This window comes from Microtus oregoni, unplaced genomic scaffold (genome assembly GCF_018167655.1).
Source record: "Microtus oregoni isolate MIOR12 unplaced genomic scaffold, Mior012 000026F_ref0000081, whole genome shotgun sequence".
In the NCBI taxonomy this organism is placed as follows: Eukaryota; Metazoa; Chordata; class Mammalia; order Rodentia; family Cricetidae; genus Microtus; species Microtus oregoni.
The window spans coordinates 30,538,609-30,552,005 of record NW_024543085.1 but is presented as its reverse complement, the minus strand read 5'-3'; the positions used below and the strand labels follow the sequence as shown (position 1 = coordinate 30,552,005).

The 13,397-nt window shown below is 35.7% G+C and overlaps 1 protein-coding gene across 8 annotated transcripts in view; it reads left to right on the top strand.

The window, feature by feature from the left end:
• Nucleotides 1–13,397, top strand: part of Cnot4 (CCR4-NOT transcription complex subunit 4) — a 101,340-nt gene that overhangs the window by 25,272 nt on the left and 62,671 nt on the right. Inside the window, exon 1 of one of the 8 annotated variants that reach the window (XM_041675406.1) lies at nt 12,096–12,137. The exons of the other annotated variants lie outside the window; for them this stretch is intronic. The gene's annotated coding sequence lies outside the window, so the exon portion shown is untranslated. Of the gene's footprint in view, nt 1–12,095; nt 12,138–13,397 lie in introns of those variants that run through there. 8 annotated transcript variants of the gene reach the window in all.

Below are 13,397 nucleotides of genomic sequence, written 5' to 3'. Positions count from 1 at the left end.
TTGTATATTTAAGTTTTTCTTTCTATATGTAATTTCTTATAGGAGCAATTATAATATTAATAGGATTAGTTTGAAAGGGCTCAGTGCTACACAATACTTTCTGCAAATATGACCTTTTGTACTGAGGGTCACTGGAGGTGTTTTACATAGACATAGTCTCCTTTAGCTAGGTGTAGGGACACTCTCTGCAAGGCACTAGTGTGTAGGTTAGTGAGTGACATTAGACAGTTTTGAAGAAATGAAGCAGTTAATTGTGTACTCAGGGACGTATAGAGTTCAGAGAAATGAAGGAAATATTGGCTAGCAATTTTTAGGCTATTTGAAGGCTTAACTCTTTGGTTCTTTATCTCTTGGTAGTTTTGCATATCAACCATCATTTTTATCTAGGCTGGCAAAGTAGGTGAGTGCCTGTCCTTAGCAATCACAATAGCCAGGATTCAGCTCTCAGCATTACCTCCCACAACCCAAACAACACACATACACAGCACATCAGTTGAATGCCCTATGATCTCTTTTTCACACTATTCTACCATCATGATTTCTTTTCTGATACTTATTTCCAATTTTAGTTCTAGTTGTGAAAGTGCTAATTTTAGACATGTCACAATTTTTATGAAAATAAATAATTAGCCAAGTGGTTCTATTTAACAATATTTGCACACTCTCAGATTTGATTTTTTTTTAAAGTAGTGTCTTAAAAGCAATTTATTTCCGGTAGTTTGAGGGGGAGGGTCTCTGAATTTTTTGGCCAAGTATACCAACTTTTAAAAGCATTTTTATTACATCTATTTATATATATGCAAGTGTGTATGTGCCAGGGTGTACATGTGGAGACTAAAAGACAATTTGTGGAAGTGGGTTCTCCTGCCATGTGGGGCCACAGGGATCAAACTTCCATCATTATCTTGGCAGAATGCATCTTGTCTACTAAGCCATTTTTTATCCCTGCTAACTTTTTTTAGTCCTAACATAGATGGCATGTATTTTCATTATAAAAAGTTATATAATTTCATTTTTAAAAAATGGCAGTGGTGATTTGATGGTAGAATGGGAAATCCCCCCCCTTGTTCTATTTCCTTTTAAAGTCCACAGTTTATTGTTTTATATAATTATATAAGGTATCAGGAGTGTTAGTTTAGTATTAGAGCACCTGCCTAGTTTATAGGAGATCCTGGGTTTGATCCCTGGCACTGAAAAAAAAAATTATATGAAAAATTTAGAAAGGGTACATATTAGATCAAGTTGCTGTTACAAGGGACTCCAGAACATAGTGGTGTAAAGAAGTTAGTTTCTTTTTCTTTTACCTAAAAGTCCATAGGAGAGGATTAACAAGATTGGTTTGTTCTCAGCAAGAGCCTCTAGGAATCCCTAGGTTATTACTGAGTTAGCTCTGCTCTTCTCTTTGGGATTTCACTGTTAGTTTGGCCCTTTCCTCTCAATAGGCAAGAAACTATGCACTTAAGATGGTCTGGATGTTATACATATATTTTCAGTTACATCCTTTTGCTTAAACTTAATCATTTAATGTGATTAAGCATCTTGTCTTTTTTGTTTGTTTGTTTTATGAGGCAAGATTTTTCTGTGTGGCCCTGGCTGTCGTAGAACTCATTCTGTTGTAGATCAGGGTGGTCTCTAACTGCCTGCCTCTGCCTCCTGAGTGTTAGGATTAAAGGTGTGTGTCACCACCTCCTGGCTTTCCCTGTCCATTTTAAAAGATTATTTTCATAGTATCTAGGCATTTCCTTTTATATATTAAATTTACTAACATGCAGTTTCTTTAGTGTTTATTGATGCTTTTTAAATTTGTTATCTGTAATAATGTCCGTATTTCTCCCTTTCATTGGTTATAGTTTCTGAAATATTGTAGTGATAGAATTTATATTTGACCTGAATTTAGAGTGTATTAGCGTATATATCCATTACCATGTGAAAGGGTTATCTTTTTATCATTAGTTTGTTTTGTGTTGTGTTTGTGTGTGAGTGGGCACATCTACCCTTATAAGGCCTGTGAGGCCAGGGGAGATTATTAGGTATATTTCTTAATTGTTCTCCATCTTATTCTTTTGAGGCAGGTACTCAGGGAACTTAATCTCAGTTCCTCTATTTCACTACACTAGCTAAGGAGCGCCTGTAACCTGTCTGTCTGTGTCTACCAGTGATGAAGTTACAGGTTGAGAGCTATGTCTGCCTTTAGTATTAAGGGATTTTAGTCTTGTCTTTCAATTTACTTTTTAATTTCTTGAGATGAATACTGTTTTGTTCTGATTTATTGAGGTCATTCATAATTTTGACTTAACAGAATACTTGAACTTCTAGGAACTCTATAATGTGATTTATTTGATTTTGCTAGTATTGTCTTTAGAATAGTTTAAATCTATTAAGTTTCTTTATTAGGATTTTAGTATTAGATTTATTGTCTAGTTTCCTCTAGCTTTGTTTATCTCTACTTTCCTATTGTTCCTCATCCACTTCTGTCATTTTAACTACAAGTACAAAGAACTGTGTGCTTATGTTTGCTTAATACAGTAACATTTTAGCCTTTTTAAGGGAACATAATCTTATAAATCTAACTTTCTAACTAAAGCAAACTTTCTTGAAGGGTTGTCATCTGGGTTATTAGAGACATCTTGCAAATTCTGTGGTTCTCATGGATATGGATCGCTGCTTAGTTAATATATCTCTGCTCTGTTGCAATGGGATTTTTTTTTTCTTTTCTTTTCAAGACAGGGTTTCTCTGTGTAGCCCTGGCTGTCCTGGAACTTACTTTATACACCAGGCTGGGAAACAGGACATTTTTAAAGATTTCGTTTTATTTTTTAATGGTGTGTCTGTTTCGTGGTCTTTGTTAATGTGAGTGCAGTACCCACTGAGTCCAGAAGAGGACAGTATCCTTGAGCTGGAGTTACAGGTGGTTGTGAGCTGCCCACTTCCATTCTGGGAAAGAAACGTGGGTTTTTTGCAAGAGCATTATGTACTCTTAACTACTGATTATCTCTCTGCAATTACCACCCCCGTTTTGTTTTTTAATGCTTTTAGAAATATTGCAAGTGTTACCAATAATTTTCATAATTTGCCTAATCTCGGATCATTGGTGAGATAATAAAGTACTGATGTTCTGGTCACTATGAAAGTTTAGGTTATTTATTATTTTTTTAAGTGTGATAGTATAGTTTTCAGATACAGCTTTTTATTATAACTGTTTATAGCATGGTTTCACTCTTTAATTTTCTCCATTAGTACTCTGTAGTTTTTATAATAATGTAATGGAATGTGTTAGTTGTATTACTTTTTTTTTAACATAGGAAGACTAATTACATTACAAAAAGTGGTATTATAAATACTTGTAACTGGCTGGATATTGGTGGTGCACACCTTTAATCCCAGCTTTCAGGAGGCAGAGAAAGGCAGATCTCTGTGAGTTTGAGGTCAGCCTGATCTTCAGAGCGAGTTCCAGGACAGCCAGAGCTACACAGAGACCCTGTCTCAAAAAATCCAATCCAAACCAAACAAAGCTTGTAACTAAGTAACTAAATATCAACTTAATTTTAATTGTTCACATTGGGTGTTTGTTCTTCATTCTCCTCATTTCTTTCTACTATTTTCATACAAACCATTTCATTTCCTTTTTAGTTAAAACCTAGTATTTTCCTTCATTATTTCAAACTCACTACTATGTTTAACTATTTTTTTCTTGTTAAAACTTGTTTTCCAGACCTTTATTTTCCTGATATTTTGTTTGCCAGACATTCAGGATAAAATTAAATACTAAGATATTTAAGGGGCTTAAAACACAGAGAAGCTATTAATTCTTTTAAAATAAGGAAAATCCTGCTTTTTAATTTCTTACTCTTTCTATTGTGACTCAGTAAATTCTAGAATGTTAACAGTTTAACAGCATTCAACTTAAAATAGTACTACCAAAAATATTCTGTTCTATGCACGACTAATTCATTGTTCTGTCAGTAAAAGATTTTCACCATGCCAGACAGTGGTGGTGCACACCTTTAAGACCAGTAGTTGGGAGGCAGAAGCAGGTGGACCTCTCTTAATTCAAGGCCAGCCTGGTCTACAGAGTGAGTTCCAGGACAGCCAAGGATGCTCAGAAAGATCCTGTCTTGAAAAACCAAAGGGGGGGGGGGGAGAAAAAGAAAAACTGTTTATCAAACCAATATTCATATACAAAATCAGAATTTTTAAATAATATCTAGGTACAGAAGCACATATCTATGCTCAAAGTACTCCAGAGGTGAAGGCAGAAGAATTGTTGAAAGATTGAGGCCTGCCTGGGCTGCTGTATAATAGAGTCTTAACACCAAAAGAAAAATTTTCCCAAAAAATAACAGCCAGGAGTTGTGTACACTCCTGTAATGCCAGCACCTGAGAGTCAGAGGTCTGACAGGTGTATACATAGCAAAGCAGCCTCAAAAACCAAACACTAAGGCTATTGCACAGCAGTTCAGGGTTTGCTTAAGAATACACAATACCCTGGGCTAGTTTGATCCAGTACATAGCCTTGTCTAACCTGGGACTCACAGCAGTTATGTTTTAGCCTCTGGAAAGCTTATAGGTGTGTGTCTATAAGCTTATATATAGGTCTGGGTTCTTCCCTTTCTTCCTGACAACCCTCACCACCTCCACATGACTCATTAGTTGCCTGCCTTCTCATTGGTCTCAAAAAAATCCTCCAGGCTCCAGACCTCCAGTATTTGTGACTGTGACTACAGTCATTTGCCATATTTAGTATTTCTTCTAAAATTAAAGCTATTGTGTCCATCACTACTGATGCATTGTGAATTGATAAGAAATAATGCTATAAGGACAATTTCCTAAGTCTGGACTAAGGGAAAAGCTTGTGATACCTGGATAAATTTGTTTGAAGTACAGGGCTGGGTTCATCCTTAGACTTTTAAATAGGTATGCCCTTCTGTCAAGTTGTTTCCCTGGAATCCACCTATTCTTTTTTTCAGAATTGAAAATAACTGACAGAAGGAACTCTTTTCTCTTAGTTTGCACAATTGTGGTAGGGAATAGTAAATGCCACACTCTATTCATCTTATTTTGATTCTATGCAGATTTGCTTTTATCTTATTAATGATACCTTCACCAGGTTATGCCCCACCCCGTTTTTAAAGAAAACTCCTAGCTGCTTTCTGAGAGAATATTAATAGGGAGCGTGTTGGTGCTGTTTTTTTGTTTTGTTTTGTTTGTTTGTTTGGGTCTCATCAATCATTTTATTCTTGTTTGTTAGCTGTGCTTAAGACTTAATTTTTTTTGTTAGAAAGCAAATATTCATGTCTAAAAGTTCAAAACTAAAGGAACATTTAAATGTAAGCAGATTATCTCTGGCCCTCTGATTAAATGACAAACACTAGTTGTACGCATTTCTTCTCTGAGGGTTCTCATCCCTGCATGTACAGTTCTGGGAACAAAATAGACACAGTCCTTAAATTCAAAAGGTTCAAAGTTTAATGTTCTTTAAAAAGTTATCTTTAAAAAACAATTTGGGTACTGAATTAGGAGAAATTGTGACTTGTCTCAGGGGTCACCATAACATTCTGAAGAGGAAGCTAGTTTTATATCCTACAACACAGAGCATGCTAAACGGTAATTTTGGAATCTCAGTTGTGCATTTGTGTCAGGAATATTTTCAGTTATATCTGGTCTCGTGTTTCTAGTAGAACTGCTTGCCAAAAAAACCCACTCCTTGTCTTTGCCTTTTCAGAACTGTAGTTACTTACTGGTCATGGCAGTCCATTTTCCTAACAGTTGTGATAATATGCTGTGAAAGATGGAAATTTTGAGTATGTTCTGTATGTGGCATAATATTGTAAATCAATAAAATTAAGGATTATGAGCATTTGATTTTTATGTAAAACCTGCCAAGTTTGGGACTGGAATATTACTGGAATAAGTTCAGAGAGAAATAACACATGGCTCTTTTGGGTACATGAACACAATGTATTGCTCTTCAGAGTTTGGGTGCATGTTTTAAGAATTGAAATGTCGCCCCGGTGGTGGTAGTGCATACCTTTAATCCCAATACTGGGATGTAGAGGCAGGTTTGTATCAGTGAGTTCCAGGTTGCCCTGGTCTACAGAGTTCCAGGACAGCTAGGACTGTTACACAAAGAAACCCTGTCTCAAAAAACCAAAAGGAAAAAAAAAGAAAAGAAGAAAAAAAGAGAAATGTCTATGCACTCTACTCCTCAACTAGTAAAATCTCAGTTATGGAAGAGTTTTAAAAAATTGCTGTTAGAGAAGAAAAACATGGATAGTTTGCACAAGAAAGAACATAGATTGGGACTGAAGAGATGGCCTAGTGATTGAGAGCTCTGGCTGCTCTTCCAGAAGAAGCATGGTCAATTCCTAGGAACGCGCCGCCCCAAAGAAGCACAGATAAGGTTCAAGTTTCTAGTTTCTAGGCTTCCTGTCTCTTTCATGTTCTCACTGCTAGTATTTATGTCATTTACCCCTATGAGTTCATTATATAATCATATAGAATTTTTGTTTTATTTATTTTGAGATAGGGTTTCTATCTCCTTGACTGTCCTGGGACTCACTTTGTAGACCAGGCTATCCAGAAGGTCAACGATCCACCTTCCTCTGAACCAGCACACCCAGCTATTTAGAAAACATTTTAAATATAAAACTTGTTATTCAGTACTTCCAGTAGCCTTTTCATTCATTTTTTGATATATGTAGATTCATCTTTATTATGTCACTCTTGTTCCGGTATAAACTTTATTAAAAATTTTATGAACCTTTGATTGGCATTGTTAGCATTAATCAGCATTAGGTTTCCTCTGTTGTTTTTACATACTCCTAGCTTTAGCTGATCATCTGCCTGTTCTCCCCTTACCTGTCTCCTTGCCTGTGTTCCCTTTCTTGTGCTCTTGTGCCCCACGTGCTCCTCCTCCTTTCATATCTCATATGTTGTTAATCCTTTTCACCCATCTTCCTTAAAGCACCCCCATGAGCCTCTTTCTAGTTTCCTACATGTGTTCGTATTCCCTTCCACATAAATACATGCTTATGTGAATTAGTTAGGATCTACATATGAGAGAAAATGTATTTACCTACTTTCCACTTCCTGCTCAGGCTGTCTTGGAACTTGTAACAATCCTCCTGCTCCACCTCCCACAGAGTGCCATCTTGGTCCTTAAAACTATATTTTAATTAACAAACCTACCATTTCTCATTAATGGACATTTAGCCCATTATTTACTATAGCAAAACAGTGCTCCTCATACCTGACTCCTCATACAAATTTGTAGGCACAGGCTGCTTGTTTCCCAGCTGGCCAGACCTGAAATAGTCACACAGAAACTGTATTAATTAAAACATTGCTTGGCCTATCTTAAGCATATTTTTGGATAACTCTTATATCTTAAATTAACCCATTCCTATTAATCTGTGTGTTGCCACCTGGCTGTGGCTTATCAGGGAAGATCTTAGCATCTCTCTCCTTTGGGCATCTCTCAGACTCTGCCTTTTCTCTTCTATCTCTGCTTGGAGATCCTGACTTGCTCTATTCTGTACTGCAATAGGCCCAAAGCACCTTCTTTGTTAACCATGGTAATAAAGCATATTCACAGCATACAGAGGGAAATCCCATATTACCTCCCCCTTTTTGTTTAAATAAAAAGGAAGGTTTTAACTTTAGCATAGTAAAATTATATATAACAAAACAGGCAAGAATTACAGTTGCAATATTTATTTCTATTTAACTTTTTTTTTTTCTTTTTTGGTTTTTCGAGACAGGGTTTCTCTGTGGTTTTGGAGCCTGTCCTGGAACTAGCTCTTGTAGACCAGGCTGGTCTCGAACTCACAGAGATCCACCTGCCTCTGCCTCCTGAGTGCTGGGATTAAAGGCGTGTGCCACCACCGCCCGGCCTTAACTTTTATTATAACTAAGGAAAGCTATAATTATAACTATATTTTTAGCACCATTAAAGACCTTAGAAGGATATCATATTACGTAAGTTAACAGAAAGTGCATTTAAAGCAACTTTTAAAACTTTAGAATTAGCAGAGACAGCTTGCTGCCTGGAAAGTCACCCAAAGCTGTAACATTGGGGCATCTGTCTTTAGCCCATAATATCTCTATGCCCCTCCACGGGCCCATAGTATCCGGTAGACTCTTTTATGATATTGGAAATTCAAAAGACTCTTTCACCTCTTTTGGCAGTTTGTCACTTTTTTTTTTTTTTTTTTTGGTATCCTGTAGAATGTCTGGCAGACTCTTTCATAAAAACAGGAACCCTGAAAGATAGTCTCACCTTTTTAAGGTAACTTAAGCAGTCATTTTTTTTTTGTGGGTTCCTGCATGTCCAATTTATACAGCATGCTATCAAGCAGTCCAGGCAAGAGAAGTTTCTTGCCCAAATGTCCAACAAACTCTATAAGGAACCTCTTTGATGTTCATCATCCTCCTGAAGTAGATTGGGGCTGCCAGGAGCAAATGAGTCTCATTGTCATGAAAAATCCTAAGTTTTTAAAACATTTTAAATGCCATATTCTGTTAGTCTTTGAAAGGTTTGTAGAATACCTGTCCATCTGAAATATATCTCTGTACATTAGAAAACCTAACTAATATGACTACAGGCTTGACTATTATAGATGATTATTAACCTGTATTTCTTAATTATACATTACATTTTTAAATGAGCCGTAGAAACACAATACGTTAATCAGGAACAGAAATATACATATAACAAAATTGACGTAAAATTTGTATCAATAAACCAAGATCCATACCAATGCAAAGAATTCATCTCTATAGCATATCTCCCTTTAATTGGAAACAAATGTTTATAAACATTCATTTAGGGAAAGTGGGCACATCACAAATGGTCACCCATTTCTCTAATGTAGCTATAAGGATATGGAATTAGTAATTGTAGAGTGTTACATGTTTGTACTTTAAATTTTACCATCTTTACAGTTGGACTTCAAGGTGTATTAGTTTATTTTGCTCTTCTCTTACCTATATGTTGTTATTTACTAGTTTTTTTATTATTACCATTCTTAAGACTTGCAAGTTAGCCACCAATACTTTATATGTTATTCTTTTTTTCTTTCTTTTTTTTTTTTTTTTTTGTTTTTCGAGACAGGGTTTCTCTGTGGCTTTGGAGCCTGTCCTGGAACTAGCTCTGTAGACCAGGCTGGTCTCGAACTCACAGAGATCCTCCTGCCTCTGCCTCCCGAGTGCTGGGATTAAAGGCGTGAGCCACCACCGCCCGGCTTATGTTATTCTTTTTATTTTTACTTTTATCGGGTTCTTTTCTCATTGTCCCTTTTTAAATTTTTGACTGTCTTTCTGGGATATTGCCCTCCTTTGGCAGAAATACTTTTTACAATAATTTTTTAAAATTTAAATTTCTATGTGTAGTTTTACTATGTGTGTGTTTGCTTGCTTGTATACACCACAAACTCTATGTTATCAAGGGACAATATGCAGAAGTTGGTTCATCTTTTCTACCAGATGACTTCAAGGGATCAAAGTCAGATCTTTAGGTTTAGTGGCAAGCACCTGTATTCTCTGAGCTATCTCACTGCCCCCTGTTTGCAGTTTTTTGAGGTAAGTCAAATCCTAGAATTTTGGACTGTGTTACCCAAGATCATATATGTAGTAGTGGAAAAGGTGAGGTGGAAATGAGCTTTTTTTCTTCAAATGTCAGATTATCCACATATATTTTACGATTTTTGGACAACATTTGGTAACCCACTTCTGTGGAATCTGTCCATTATACCAAAAGTATTCAGATGAAGTTGCTTTTGTATTATCTATTATACTATCTCATGCTACTTTGTCCTTCCTTCCTTTCTCAATGTAAAATATGCAGTTTAAAAACCTTTAAAAATTAAAAATAATTTTAAAGAAACCTTGAAAGTTTTTTTTTATTTGTAGAGGTACACTTTCTAGAAAGATTTGTTATTTCCTAGTCCCAATATATTGTTTCCTTCTCAACATTCAGTAAATTATTTCACTAAAATGCAAATGATGTGTAGTTAAGAAATAGTCTTTCAGTTGGGCATGGTGGTGCATGTCTTTAATACCAGCACTCAGGAAGCAGAGGCAGGCGAATGCACTGACTTTGAGGATAGTCTGGTTTACATAGTGAGTTCCAGGACAACCAGGGCTGCATTGAGAGGCCCTTTCCTTCCCCCTGTACCCCCGCCCCCTCAAAAAAAAGGACAGAAAAGAAGAGGAAAGAAAACATCTTAAAGCCACAGATATTAGAGGTATACATAGCAGTTCTTAATTTCAGGTTGGTTTCCTATTGGTGGACGCTGGGAAGGAGCCTATTTTCTAGTTTTAAATGTTCACGTTACTCAGCAGAATTCTATTCCGCATTCCTGGTTTTAATATAGAAAAAATGGCTAATCCAGATTTACAAGCTAGGAATATTGGATTGTTTATGAATACATATCCATTTCTTTCTTTTTTTAAACTTTAAATTTTAAATAAAATTGCAAACTCGTAGGAAGACATTTCAGGAACATATCATATCACCAGCAGTTCCTCTGAATTTCCAGTCAGTTTTCTCTATGTAAAAAATAGGAGTGTACAGCTTGGCTGCCCCATATTGTATGATAGAAAACAGCATCCCCCATCTAGTCATCAAAGTCAGGCGTTTTCTCAAGAAAATGAAAACAACCCACCTAGTGGTTTTGGACACTTTAATTTAAAAAGTAACGTTTTTATATCAGTTCAGATAGTAACAGATTTTTCTAACAGAAGATGACTACTTCTATTTTTTTTTTTTTTGGCTATGTCAACATTCTTGTCTTATTTTCTTAGTGAAATTAAGTTTATATATACAGGTCTTGTTATGTAAAGTAAGAGTAATTCTTCAGCTTGTTCTTCTTTTTAAAGTTTAAATAATGAATAGATCTCTTTCTGTGTCAACTTGCAAAAATTTATTAAATTGCTATTTCTCGTTCTCTCTCTCACTAGGGTTTCACACTGTAGCCCTAGATGGCCTACATCTGGCTATGTAGCATAGACACACAGCATTCTTGTATCTTCCTGTCTCCACTTCACTCATGCTGGGATTATAAGCATTCACAGCTTTATTTCTGTATCTTAACTATTAATGATTTACCTATTTCTGGATGCTATGTTGGCAACATTTTGCTCTTTGATATAATGATTGCTAATATTTGTTATGTGGGTGTGTGTATGTAGAAGAACTTCTTATACAGGCAGTATATTGAATAAAAGACACAGACTTTTATTTATTTCTTCATTATCTATTTACCTATCTGTCTACCTTTGGCTGTCTATTTTTTTTGAAGATTTCATATGTGCCCTTAAAGGCCAGAAGAGGGTGTTGAATTTTCTAGAACTGGAGCTATGGATGTTTAAGAGCCATCATGTGGGTAATGTGAACTGAACCTAGGATACTTGCTTTTAATTTTCTTTTCTTCTTTTTATATTAGTCAACAATATCTTTTTATGCCTCTCATTTTGGGTGAACACGGCTTAAGTGGGCGAAGAAAGCCTCACCTGTTTATTTTTCCAACACTTCAGCAGTTTATTATACCAAATAAGTTTCCAGTCACCTTTGGGTGCTATTTTATTTTATTTATTTATTTTGGTTTTTGGAGGCATGATTTCTCTGGATAGCCCTGGATGTCCTGAAACTCTCTGTGGAGACCAGCCTAGCCTTAACTCAGAAACCCAACTTGCTGAGAATAAAGTCCTCTGCAATCTCCCCAGGTGTTATTTTATTAATAGTATAAATTAGATATGTACCAGTGTTATTATTTATAAAATGATTCGCCCCTACCTGGGACACTTTCTGTACCAATGCGTCTTACTGCTTATAGGATGGTGGCACTTCCTTTAATCCCAGCACTCAAGGGACAGAGACAGGTGAATCTCTGTGTATTCAAGGCCAGTCTGGTCTACAAAGTGAGTTCCAGGACAACCAGGGCTGTTACAGAGAGACCTTGTGTCAAAAAACAAAAATGGGGAGGGGGCGCCCATTTCATCTGTATTGATTTGTAGTATGATTTCTGTTAAAAATTAAAATATTATTGTTTATTTCTATTTCTTCTTTTTTTTTTTTTTAGTTTCTTTGATATTTTCTCTGCTTTTGTGAAGTAAGAAGTTCAGCTCCATAGCAGACAGTTGAGTACTGATAGGGCTAATTGTCACATTTAGCCCTCAGATGAGTCAGTTGTTCTCTCTGCTCTTCAGTGTGACCTTTAAAATCATTTTGTTCAATTTTGTGTTGTTTCTAAACCTTTGTGCTCTAGGACTGCATCCAGATGTAGACTTGTTTGCAGCTTTTCCATTTTCAACTGCATGTAGTGATTGCAACTCACCCTTCAGCATGAAATTGTTAACTGTGGTGTTCAACTCTCTGTAACTTAAAAAGAATTCACATTTCACAAAGCATGATTGGGTTAGAAAGGTCTATTTGTTCTCTGTTTGATTTTTTTTTTTAAACAGGCTTTTTGTAGTATTTACTATAGAAATATTTTATAAATACATCTATTTGTTCAGCAGTTTTTACTGGCATCATATTACATACTTGTAAGCAGTTATGGCATGCTTGCTTGGTTTTAAGCTATATTTTCTCTGGCAAAAATTTTTCATTAATATAATTATATATGTAACTATAAGTGATTAATTTTTTAAAAATTATCATTCTACTGTGGTTTTTTAAGAGTTTATCTATTGTTAGGTATATAGTGTTGGCATCAGCTCTCATAGATGACTGTGAGCTGCCATGTGGTTGCTGGGAATTGAACTCAGGACCTCTAGAAGATCAGTCAGAGCTCTTAACCTCTGAGCCATCTCTCCAGCCCAAGTGATTAAATTGATTTTTATCAGTTCCTTTTGTTAATTGTGGTACATTTTGCTTATCATAATTGTTATGTCCTTTATTAGCTTTTAAGTGGACGATGCATAGTCAAGTGTGCATAGCTTTGAACTTTTTAGCGTTATTATTGTTGTTATTATTATGAAAGAGGATGATATGACAGAGAATGCGTATGTCATGGTGTGTGCGTAGAAGTCAAAGGAAAACTTTATGGACTTGGTTCTCTCCCGTGTGAACTCTAGTGATTGAGCTCGGGTCAGTAGGCTTGTGTAGCAAATGTATGCACCCACTGAGCCATTTCATTGGTCACAGGTTATTTTATAACTGAAGGTCTTTATTTTATATTTTTCTAAAATGTGTTATAAACAGTGTTTAGATCAGTATTAAATGTCTTAGCTGGAAAAAAATGGGAATTCTTTTAGTTTCTATTGCATTTGAAACCTAATATAATGCCAGTTTTTTTCTTCATATGAGGAAAATTTCTGAAATCTGTCCTGTGATTATAGCAAAAGTTAGTATTTTTCCTGTAGTAAATGGTATGTTTTTGATTTTTTTTTCTCAT